Below are 12,930 nucleotides of genomic sequence, written 5' to 3' on the forward strand. Positions count from 1 at the left end.
TTATTGTACTCTCCAGCTCAGTATTTATTGTACTCTCCATGTCAGTATTTATTGTACTCTCCAGGTCAGTATTTATTGCAGTCTCCAGGGCATTATTTATTGTAATCTACAGGTAAATATTTATTGTACTCTCCAGGTCAGTACTTATTGTACTCTCCAGGGCAGTATTTATTGTACTCTCCAGGTCATTATTTATTGTTTCTCCAGGTCAGTATTTATTGTACTCTCCAGGTCAGTATTTATTACCCTCTCCAGGTCATTACTTATTGTACTCTACAGGTAAATATTTATTGTACTCTCCAGGTCAGTACTTATTGTACTCTCCAGGTCAATATTTATTACCCTCTCCAGGTCAGCATTTATTGTAATCTCCAGGTCAGTATTTATTGTACTCTCCAGGTCTGCATTTATTGCACTCTCCATGTCAGTATTTATTACTCTCTCCAGGTCAGTATTTATTGTACTCTCTATGTCAGTTTTTATTGTCCTCTCCAGGTCAGTATTTATTACCCGCTGCAGGTCTGTAGTTATGGTACTCCACAGGTCTGTATTTATTGTTCTCTCCAGGTCAGTGTTTATTGTACTCTCCAGCTCAGTATTTATTGTACTCTCCACGTCAGTATTTATTGTACTCTCCAGGTCAGTATTTATTGCAGTCTCCAGGGCATTATTTATTGTAATCTACAGGTAAATATTTATTGTACTCTCCAGGTCAGTACTTATTGTACTCTCCAGGGCTGTATTTATTGAACTCTCCAGGTCATTATTTATTGTTCTCTCCAGGTCAGTATTTATTGTACTCTCCAGGTCAGTATTTATTACCCTCTCCAGGTCATTACTTATTGTACTCTACAGGTAAATATTTATTGTACTCTCCAGGTCAGTACTTATTGTACTCTCCAGGTCAATATTTATTACCCTCTCCAGGTCAGCATTTATTGTAATCTCGAGGTCAGTATTTATTGTACTCTCCAGGTCTGTATTTATTGTACTCTCCATATCAGTATGTATTACTCTATCCAGGTCAGTATATATTGTCCTCTCCAGGTCAGTATTTATTACACGCTGCAGGTATGTATTTATGGTACTCCACAGGTCAGTATTTAGTGTTCTCTCCAGGTCAGTGTTTATTGTACTCTCCAGGTCAGTATTTATTGTACTCTCCATGTCAGTATTTATTGTACTCTCCAGGTCAGTATTTATTGCAGTCTCCAGGGCACTATTTATTGTACTCTACAGGTACATAATTATTGTACTCTCCACGTCAGTATTTATTGTACTCTCCAGGTCAATATTTATTACCCTCTCCAGGTCAGCATTATTGTAATCTCCAGGTCAGTATTTATTGTACTCTCCAGGTCTGTATTTATTGTACTCTCCATGTCAGTATTAATTGTACTCTCCAACTCACTATTAATTGTACACTCCTGGTCAGTATTTATTGTACTCTCCAGTTCAATACTTATTGTACTCTCCAGGTCTGTATTTATTGTAATCTCCATGTCAGTATTTATTACTCTCTCTAGGTCAGTATTTATTGTACTCTCTAGGTCAGTATTTATTGTCCTCTCCAGGTCAATATTTATTACCCGCTGCAGGTCTGTATTTATGGTACTCCACAGGTCAGTATTTATTGTTCTCTCCAGGTCAGTGTTTATTGTACTCTCCAGGTCAGTATTTATTGTACTCTCCAGGTCTGTAATTATTGTACTCTCCATGTCAGTATTTATTGTACTCTCCAACTCACTATTAATTGTACTCTCCTGGTCAGTATTTATTGTACTCACCAGTTCAATACTTATTCTACCCTCCAGGTCAGTATTTATTGTACTCTCCAGGTCAGTGTTTATTGTACTCTCTCGGTGAGTATTTATTGAACTCTCCAAATCAGTATTTGTTGTACTCTCCAGGTCAGTATTTATTACCCTCTCCAGGTCAGCATTATTGTAATCTGCAGGTCAGTATTTATTGTACTCTCCAGGTCTGTAATTATTGTACTCTCCATGTCAGTATTTATTGTACTCTCCAACTCACTATTAATTGTACTCTCCTGGTCAGTATTTATTGTACTCTCCAGTTCAATACTTATTGTACTCTCCAGGTCAGTATTTATTGTAATCTCCAGGTCAGTATTTATTACCCTCTCCAAGTCTGTTTTAATTGTACTCTCCAGGTCAGTATTTATTCCCCTCTCCAGGTTAGTATTTATTGTACTCTCCAGGTCAGTATTTATTGTAATCTCCAGGTCAGTATTCAATTTACTCTCCAGGTCTGTATTTATTGTACTCTCCATGTCAGTATTTATTACTCTCTCCAGGTCAGTATTTATTGTATTCTCTAGGTCAGTATTTATTGTCCTCTCCAGGTCATTATATATTACCCGCTGCAGGTATGTATTTATGGTACTCCACAGGTCAGTATTTAGTGTTCTCTCCAGGTCAGTGTTTATTGTACTCTCCAGGGCACTATTTATTGTACTCTCCATGTCAGTATTTATTGTTCTCTCCAGGCCAGTATTTATTGCAGTCTCCAGGGCAGTATTTATTGTACTCTACAGGTACATATTTATTGTACTCTCCACGTCAGTATTTATTGTACTCTCCAGGTCAATATTTATTACCCTTTCCAGGTCAGCATTATTGTAATCTCCAGGTCAGTATTTATTGTACTCTCCAGGTCTGTATTTATTGTACTCTCCTTGTCAGTATTTATTGAACTCTCCAACATCACTATGAATTGTACTCTCCTGGTCAGTATTTATTGTACTCTCCAGTTCAATACTTATTGTACTCTCCAGGTCTGTATTTATTGTACTCTCCATGTCAGTATTTATTACTCTCTCTAGGTCAGTATTTATTGTACTCTCTAGGTCAGTATTTATTGTCCTCTCTAGGTCAGTATTTATTACCCGCTGCAGGTCTGTATTTATGGTACTCCACAGGTCAGTATTTATTGTTCTCTCCAGGTCAGTGTTTATTGTACTCTCCAGGTCAGTATTTATCGTACTCTCCAGGTCAGTATTTATTGTACTCTCCAGGTCAGTATTTATTGCAGTCTTCAGGGCAGTATTTATTGTACTCTCCAGGTCAATATTTATTGTAATCTCCAGGTCAGTGTTTATTGTACTCTCTCAGTGAGGATTTATTGAACTCTCCAAGTCAGTATTTGTTATACTCTCCAGGTCAGCATTTATTACCCTCTCCAGGTCAGCATTATTGTAATCTCCAGGTCAGTATTTATTGTACTCTCCAGGTCTGTAATTATTGTACTCTCCATGTCAGTATTTATTGTACTCTCCAACTCACTATTAATTGTACTCTCCTGGTCAGTATTTATTGTACTCTCCAGTTCAATACTTATTGTACTCTCCAGGTCAGTATTTATTGGAATCTCCAGGTCAGTATTTATTACCCTCTCCAAGTCTGCATTAATTGTACTCTCCAGGTCATTACTTATTGTACTCTACAGGTAAATATTTATTGTACTCTCCAGGTCAGTACTTATTGTACTCTCCAGGTCAATATTTATTACACTCTCCAGGTCAGCATTTATTGTAATCTCCAGGTCAGTATTTATTGTACTCTCCTGGTCTGTATTTATTGTACTCTCCATATCAGTATTTATTACTCTATCCAGGTCAGTATTTATTGTACTCTCTAGGTCAGTATTTATTGTCCTCTCCAGGTCAGTATTTATTACACGCTGCAGGTATGTATTTATGGTACTCCACAGGTCAGTATTTAGTGTTCTCTCCAGGTCAGTGTTTATTGTACTCTCCAGGTCAGTATTTATTGTACTCTCCATGTCAGTATTTATTGTACTCTCCAGGTCAGTATTTATTGCAGTCTCCAGGGCACTATTTATTGTACTATACAGGTACATAATTATTGTACTCTCCACGTCAGTATTTATTGTACTCTCCAGGTCAATATTTATTACCCTCTCAAGGTCAGCATTATTGTAATCTCCAGGTCAGTATTTATTGTACTCTCCAGGTCTGTATTTATTGTACTCTCCATGTCAGTATTAATTGTACTCTCCAACTCACTATTAATTGTACACTCCTGGTCAGAATTTATTGTACTCTCCAGTTCAATACTTATTGTACTCTCCAGGTCTGTATTTATTTTACTCTCCATGTCAGTATTTATTACTCTCTCTAGGTCAGTATTTATTGTACTCTCTAGGGCAGTATTTATTGTCCTCTCCAGGTCAATATTTATTACCCGCTGCAGGTCTGTATTTATGGTACTCCACAGGTCAGTATTTATTGTTCTCTCCAGGTCAGTGTTTATTGTACTCTCCAGGTCAGTATTTATTGTACTCTCCAGGTCTGTAATTATTGTACTCTCCATGTCAGTATTTATTGTACTCAACAGTTCAATACTTATTGTACCCTCCAGGTCAGTATTTATTGTACTCTCCAGGTCAGTGTTTATTGTACTCTCTCGGTGAGTATTTATTGAACTCTCCAAGTCAGTATTTGTTGTACTCTCCAGGTCTGTAATTATTGTACTCTCCATGTCAGTATTTATTGTACTCTCCAAATCACTGTTAATTGTACTCTCCTGGTCAGTATTTATTGTACTCTCCAGTTCAATACTTATTGTACTCTCCAGGTCAGTATTTATTGTAATCTCCAGGTCAGTATTTATTACCCTCTCCAAGTCTGTTTTAATTGTACTCTCCAGGTCAGTATTTATTCCACTCTCCAGGTTAGTATTTATTGTACTCTCCAGGTCAGTATTTATTGTACTCTCCAGATCAGTATTTATTGTAATCTCCATGTCAGTATTTATTTTACTCTCCAGCTCTGTATTTATTGTACTCTCCATGTCAGTATTTATTACTCTCTCCAGGTCAGTATTTATTGTACTCTCTAGGTCAGTATTTATTGTCCTCTCCAGGTCATTATATATTACCCGCTGCAGGTATGTAATTATGGTACTCCACAGGTCAGTATTTAGTGTTCTCTCCAGGTCACTGTTTATTGTACTCTCCAGGTCACTATTTATTGTACTCTCCATGTCAGTATTTATTGTTCTCACCAGGTCAGTATTTATTGCAGTCTCCAGGGCGTATTTATTGTACTCTACAGGTACATATTTATTGTACTCTCCACGTCAGTATTTATTGTACTCTCCAGGTCAATATTTATTACCTTCTCCAGGTCAGCATTATTGTAATCTCCAGGTCAGTATTTATTGTACTCTCCAGGTCTGTATTTATTGTACTCTCCTTGTCAGTATTTATTGTACTCTCCTACTCACTATTAATTGTACTCTCCTGGTCAGTATTTATTGTACTCTCCAGTTCAATACTTATTGTACTCTCCAGGTCTGTATTTATTGTACTCTCCATGTCAGTATTTATTACTCTCTCTAGGTCAGTATTTATTGTACTCTCTAGGTCAGTATTTATTGTCCTCTCCAGGTCAGTGTTTATTACCCGCTGCAGGTCTGTATTTATGGTACTCCACAGGTCAGTATTTATTGTTCTCTCCAGGTCAGTGTTTATTGTACTCTCCAGGTCAGTATTTATTGTACTCTCCAGGTCAGTATTTATTGTACTCTCCAGGTCAGTATTTATTGCAGTCTGCAGGGCAGTATTTATTGTACTCTCCAGGTCAATATTTATTGTAATCTCCAGGTCAGTGTTTATTGTACTCTCTCGGTGAGTATTTATTGAACTCTCCAAGTCAGTATTTGTTATACTCTCCAGGTCAGAATTTATTACCCTCTCCAGGTCAGCATTATTGTAATCTCCAGGTCAGTATTTATTGTACTCTCCAGGTCTGTAATTATTGTACTCTCCATGTCAGTATTTATTGTACTCTCCAACTCACTATTAATTGTACTCTCCTGGTCAGTATTTATTGTACTCTCCAGTTCAATACTTATTGTACTCTCCAGGTCAGTATTTATTGGAATCTCCAGGTCAGTATTTATTACCCTCTCCAAGTCTATTTTAATTGTACTCTCCAGGTCAGTATTTATTACTCTCTCCAGGTTAGTATTTATTGTACTCTCCAGGTCAGTATTTATTGTACTCTCCAGATTAGTATTTATTGTACTCTCTAGGTCAGTATTTATTGTCCTCTCCAGGTCAGTATTTATTGCAGTCTCCAGGGCACTATTTATTGTACTCTCCAGGTCAGTATTTATTCCCCTCTCCAGGTTATTATTTATTGTACTCTCCAGGTCAGTATTTATTGTACTCTCCAGATCAGTATTTATTGTTCACTCCAGGTCAGTATGTATTGTACTCTACAGGTCATTATTTAATCTACTCTCCAGGGCAGTATTTATTGTGCTCTCCAGGTCATTATTTATTGTACTCTCCAGGTCAGTATTTATTGCACTCTCCAGGTCAGTATTTATTGTACATAGAAACATAGAAACATAGAAAATAGGTGCAGGAGCAGGCCATTCAGCCCTTCTAGCCTGCACCGCCATTCAATGAGTTCATGGCTGAACATGAAACTTCAGTACCCCCTTCCTGCTTTCTCGCCATAACCCTTGATCCCCCGAGTAGTAAGGACTTCATCTAACTCCCTTTTGAATATATTTAGTGAATTGGCCTCAACTACTTTCTGTGGTAGAGAATTCCACAGGTTCACCACTCTCTGGGTGAAGAAGTTTCTCCTCATCTCGGTCCTAAATGGCTTACCCCTTATCCTCAGACTGTGACCCCTGGTTCTGGACTTCCCCAACATTGGGAACATTCTTTCTGCATCTAACCTGTCTAAACCCGTCAGAATTTTAAACGTTTCTATGAGGTCCCCTCTCATTCTTCTGAACTCCAGTGAATACAAGCCCAATTGATCGAATCTTTCTTGATAGGTCAGTCCCGCCTTCCCGGGAATCAGTCTGGTGAACCTTCGCTGCACTCCCTCAATAGCAAGAATGTCCTTCCTCAAGTTAGGAGACCAAAACTGTACACAATACTCCAGGTGTGGCCTCACCAAGGCCCTGTACAACTGTAGCAACACCTCCCTGCCCCTGTATTCAAATCCCCTCGCTATGAAGGCCAACATGCCATTTGCTTTCTTAACCGCCTGCTGTACCTGCATGCCAACCTTCAATGACTGATGTACCATGACACCCAGGTCTCGTTGCACCTTCCCTTTTCCTAATCTGTCACCATTCAGATAATAGTCTGTCTCTCTGTTTTTACCACCAAAGTGGATAACCTCACATTTATCCACATTATACTTCATCTGCCATGCATTTGCCCACTCACCTAACCTATCCAAGTCACTCTGCAGCCTAATAGCATCCTCCTCGCAGCTCACACTGCCACCCAACTTAGTATCATCCGCAAATTTGGAGATACTGCATTTAATCCCCTCGTCTAAATCATTAATGTACAATGTAAACAGCTGGGGCCCCAGCACAGAACCTTGCGGCACTCCACTAGTCACTGCCTGCCATTCTGAAAAGTACCCGTTTACTCCTGCTCTTTGCTTCCTGTCTGACAACCAGTTCTCAATCCACGTCAGCACACTACCCCCAATCCCATGTGCTTTAACTTTGCACATTAATCTCTTGTGTGGGACCTTGTCGAAAGCCTTCTGAAAGTCCAAATATACCACATCAACTGGTTCTCCTTTGTCCACTTTACTGGAAACATCCTCAAAAAATTCCAGAAGATTTGTCAAGCATGATTTCCCTTTCACAAATCCATGCTGACTTGGACCTATCATGTCACCATTTTCCAGATGCACTGCTATGACATCCTTAATAATTGATTCCATCATTTTACCCACTACTGAGGTCAGGCTGACCGGTCTATAATTCCCTGTTTTCTCTCTCCCTCCTTTTTTAAAAAGTGGGGTTACATTGGCTACCCTCCACTCCATAGGAACTGATCCAGAGTCAATGGAATGTTGGAAAATGACTGTCAATGCATCCGCTATTTCCAAGGCCACCTCCTTAAGTACTCTAGGATGCAGGCCATCAGGCCCTGGGGATTTATCTGCCTTCAATCCCATCAATTTCCCCAACACAATTTCCCGACTAATAAAGATTTCTCTCAGTTCCTCTTCCTTACTAGACCCTCTGACCCCTTTTATATCCGGAAGGTTGTTTGTATCCTCCTTAGTGAATACCGAACCAAAGTACTTGTTCAATTGATCCGCCATTTCTTTGTTCCCCGTTATGACTTCCCCTGATTCTGACTGCAGGGGACCTACGTTTGTCTTCACCAACCTTTTTCTCTTTACATACCTATAGAAACTTTTGCAATCCGCCTTAATGTTCCCTGCAATCTTCTTCTCGTACTCCATTTTCCCTGTCCTAATCAAACCCTTTGTCCTCCTCTGCTGAGTTCTAAATTTCTCCCAGTCCCCAGGTTCGCTGCTATTTCTGGCCAGTTGTATGCCACTTCCTTGGCTTTAATACTATCCCTGATTTCCCTAGATAGCCACGGTTGAGCCACCTTCCCCTTTTTATTTTTACGCCAGACAGGAATGTACAATTGTTGTACTTCATCCATGCGGTCTCTAAATGTCTGCCATTGCCCATCCACAGTCAACCCCCTAAGTATCATTCGCCAATCTATCCTAGCCAATTCACGCCTCATACCTTCAAAGTTACCCTTCTTTAAGTTCTGGACCATGGTCTCTGAAATTACTGTTTCATTCTCCATCCTAATGCAGAATTCCACCATATTATGGTCACTCTTCCCCAAGGGGCCTCGCACAATGAGATTGCTAATTAATCCTCTCTCATTACACAACACCCAGTCTAAGATGGCCTCCCCCCTAGTTGGTTCCTCAACATATTGGTCTAGAAAACCATCCCTTATGCACTCCAGGAAATCCTCCTCCACCGTATTGCTTCCAGTTTGGCTAGCCCAATCTATGTGCATATTAAAGTCACCCATTATAACTGCTACACCTTTATTGCATGCACCCCTAATTTCCTGTTTGATGCCCTCCCCAACATCCCTATTACTGTTTGGAGGTCTGTACACAACTCCTACTAACGTTTTTTGCCCTTTGGTGTTCTGCAGCTCTACCCATATAGATTCCACATCATCCAAGCTAATGTCTTTCCTAACTCTTCAGGTCAGTGTTTAATGTACTCTCCAGGTCAGTATTTATTGCCCTATCCTGGTCAGTATTTATTTTACTCTCCAGGTCAGTATTTATTGCCCTATCCTGGTCAGTATTTATTTTACTCTCCAGGTCAGTATTTATTGTAATCTCCATGTTAGTATTTATTGCCCTCTCCCGGTGTGTATTTATTGTACTCCCAGGTCAGTATTCATTGTACTCTCTGGGTCAGTATTTATTGTACTCTCCTGTTCAATACTAATTGTACTCTCCAGGTCAGTATTTATTGTAATCTCCATGTCAGTATTTATTGTACTCTCCAGGTCTGTATTTATTGTACTCTCCATGTCAGTATTTATTGTACTCTCCAACCCACTATTAATTGTACTCTCCTGGTCAGTATTTATTGTAATCTCCAGGTCATTATTTATTACCTTCTCCAAGTCTGTTTTAATTGCACTCTCCAGGTCAGTATTTATTACCCTCTCCAGGTCAGCATTTATTGTAATCTCCAGGTCAGTATTTATTGTAGGCTCCAGGTCTGTATTTATTGTACTCTCCATGTCAGTATTTATTATTCTCTCCAGGTCAGTATTTATTGTACTCTCTCGGTCAGTATTTATTGTCCTCTCCAGGTCAGTATTTATTACCCGCTGCAGGTCTGTATTTATGGTACTCCACAGGTCTGTATTTATTGTTCTCTCCAGGTCAGTGTTTATTGTACTCTCCAGGTCAGTATTTACTGTACTCTCCATGTCAGTATTTATTGTACTCTCCAGGTCAGTATTTATTGCAATCTCCAGGGCAGTATTTATTGTACCATACAAGTAAATATTTATTGTACTCTCCAGGTCAGTACTTATTGTACTCTCCAGGGCAGTATTTATTGTACTCTCCAGGTCATTATTTATTGTTCTCTCCAGGTCAGTATTTATTGTACTCTCCGGATCAGTATTTATTACCCTCTCCAGGTCATTACTTATTGTACTCTACAGGTAAATATTTATTGTACTCTCCAGGTCAGTACTTATTGTACTCTCCAGGTCAATATTTATTACCCTCTCCAGGTCAGCATTTATTGTAATCTCCAGGTCACTATTTATTGTACTCTCCATGTCAGTATTTATTGTACTTTCCAGGTCAGTATTTATTGCAGTCTCCAGTGCAGTATTTATTGTACTCTGCAGGTAAATATTTATTGTACGCTCCAGGTCAGTACTTATTGTACTCTCCAGGGCAGTATTTATTGTACTCTCCATGTCATTATTTATTGTTCTCTCCAGGTCAGTATTTATTGTACTCTCCAGGTCATTATGTACTCTACTCTCCAGGGCAGTATTTATTGTACTCTCCAGGTCATTATTTATTGTACTCTCCAGGTCAGTATTTATTGCACTCTCCAGGTCAGTATTTATTACCCTCTCCAGGTCAGTATTTATTATACTCTCCAGGTCAGTATTTATTGTACTCTGCAGGTCAGTATTGAATGTACTGTCCAGGTCAGTATTTATTGCCCTATCCAGGTCCGTATTTATTGTACTCTCCAGGTCAGTATTTATTGTAATCTCCATGTTATTATTTATTGCCCTCTCCCGGTGTGTATTTATTGTACTCCCAGGTCAGTATTTATTGTAATCTCCAGGTCAGTGTTTATTACACTCTCCAGGTCAGTATTTATTGTGCTCTCCAGATCAGTATTTATTGTTTACTGTAGGTCAGTATTTATTACCCTCTCTCGGTCAGTATTCATTGTACTCTCCAGTTCAATACTTATTATTCTCTCCAGGTCAGTATTTATTGTAATCTCCAGGTCAGTATTTATTAACCTCTCCAAGTCTGTTTTAGTTGTACTCTCCAGGTCAGTATTTATTACCCTCTCCAGGTTAGTATTCATTGTTCTCTCCAGGTCAGTATTTATTGCACTCTCCAGGTCATTATTTATTGTTCTCTCCAGGTCAGTATTTATTGCCCTCTCCCGGTGTGTATTTATTATACTCCCAGGTCAGTATTTATTGAAATCTCACGGTCAGTGTTTATTACGCTCTCCAGTTCAGTATTTATTGTACTCTCCAGAACAGTATTTGTTGTACTCTCCAGGTCAGCATTTATTACCCTCTCCAGGTCAGCATTATTGTAATCTCCAGGTCAGTATTTATTGTACTCTCCTGGTCTGTAATTATTGTACTCTCCATGTCAGTATTTATTGTGCTCTCCAACTCACTATTAATTGTACTCTCCTTGTCAGTATTTATTGTACTCTCCAGTTCAATAATTACTGTACTCTCCAGGTCAGTAGTTATTGTAATCTCCAGGTCAGTATTTATTACCCTCTCCAGGTTAGTATTTATTGTACTCTCCAGGTCAGTATTTATTGTACTCTCCAGATCAGTATTTATTGTTCTCTCCAGGTCAGTATTTATTGTACTCTCCAGTTCATTATTTATTCTACTCTCCAGGGCAGTATTTATTGCACTCTCCAGGTCAGTATTTATTGTACTCTTCAAGTCAGTATTTAATGTACTCTCCAGGTCAGTATTTATTGCCCTATCCTGGTCAGTATTTATTGTACTCTCCAGGTCAGTATTTATTGTAATCTCCATGTTAGTATTTATTGCCCTCTCCCAGTGTGTATTTATTGTACTCCCAGGTCAGTATTTATTGTACTCTCTGGGTCAGTATTTATTGTACTTTCCAGTTCAATACTTATTGTACTCTCCAGGTCAGTATTTATTGTAATCTCCAGGTCAGTATTTATTGTACTCTCCAGGTCTGTATTTATTGTACTCTCCATGTCAGTATTTATTGTACTCTCCAACTCACTATTAATTGTACTCTCCTGGTCAGTATTTATTGTAATCTCCAGGTCAGTATTTATTACCCTCTCCAAGTCTGTTTTAATTGTACTCTCCAGGTCAGTATTTATTACCCTCTCCAGGTTAGTATTTATTGTACTCTCCAGGTCAGAATTTATTGTACTCTCCAGATCAGTATTTATTGTTCTCTCCAGGTCAGTATTTATTGTACTCTCCAGGTCAGTATTTATTACCCTCTCCAGGTCAGTATTTATTATACTCTCCAGGTCAGTATTTATTGTACTCTTCAGGTCAGTATTGAATGTACTCTCCAGGTCAGTATTTATTGCCCTATCCAGGTCAGTATTTATTGTACTCTCCAGGTCAGTATTTATTGTAATCTCCATGTTAGTATTTATTGCCCTCTCCAAGTCTGTTTTAGTTGTACTCTCCAAGTCAGTATTTATTACCCTCTCCAGGTTAGTATTTATTGTTCTCTCCAGGTCAGTATTTATTGTACTCTCCATGTCATTATGTATTGTACTCTCCAGGTCAGTATTTATTGCCCTCTCCCGGTGTGTATTTATTGTACTCCCAGGTCAGTATTTATTGTAATCTCCAGGTCAGTGTTTATTACCCTCTACTGGTCAGTATCTATTGTACTCTCCAGATCAGTATTTATTGTTCTCTGCAGGTCAGTATTTATTACCCTCTCTCAGTCAGAATGTATTGTAATCTCCAGGTCAGTATTTAAAGTACTCTCCAGGTCTATATTTATTGTACTCTCCATGTCAGTATTTATTACTCTCTCCAGGTCAGTATGTATTGTACTCTCCAGGTCAGTATTTATTGTACTCTCCAGGTCAGTATTTATTGCAGTCTCCAGGGCAGTATTTATTGTACTCTCCAGGTCAATATTTATTGTACTCTCCAGGTCAGTGTTTATTGTACTCTCTCGGTGCGTATTTATTGAACTCTCCAAGTCAGTATTTGTTGTACTCTCCAGGTCAGCATTTATTGTACTCTCCAGGTCAGTATTTATTGTATTCTCCAGGTCAGTATTTATTACCCTTTCCAGGT

Source organism: Pristiophorus japonicus, unplaced genomic scaffold (assembly GCF_044704955.1).
Source record: "Pristiophorus japonicus isolate sPriJap1 unplaced genomic scaffold, sPriJap1.hap1 HAP1_SCAFFOLD_82, whole genome shotgun sequence".
NCBI lineage: Eukaryota > Metazoa > Chordata > Chondrichthyes > Pristiophoridae > Pristiophorus > Pristiophorus japonicus.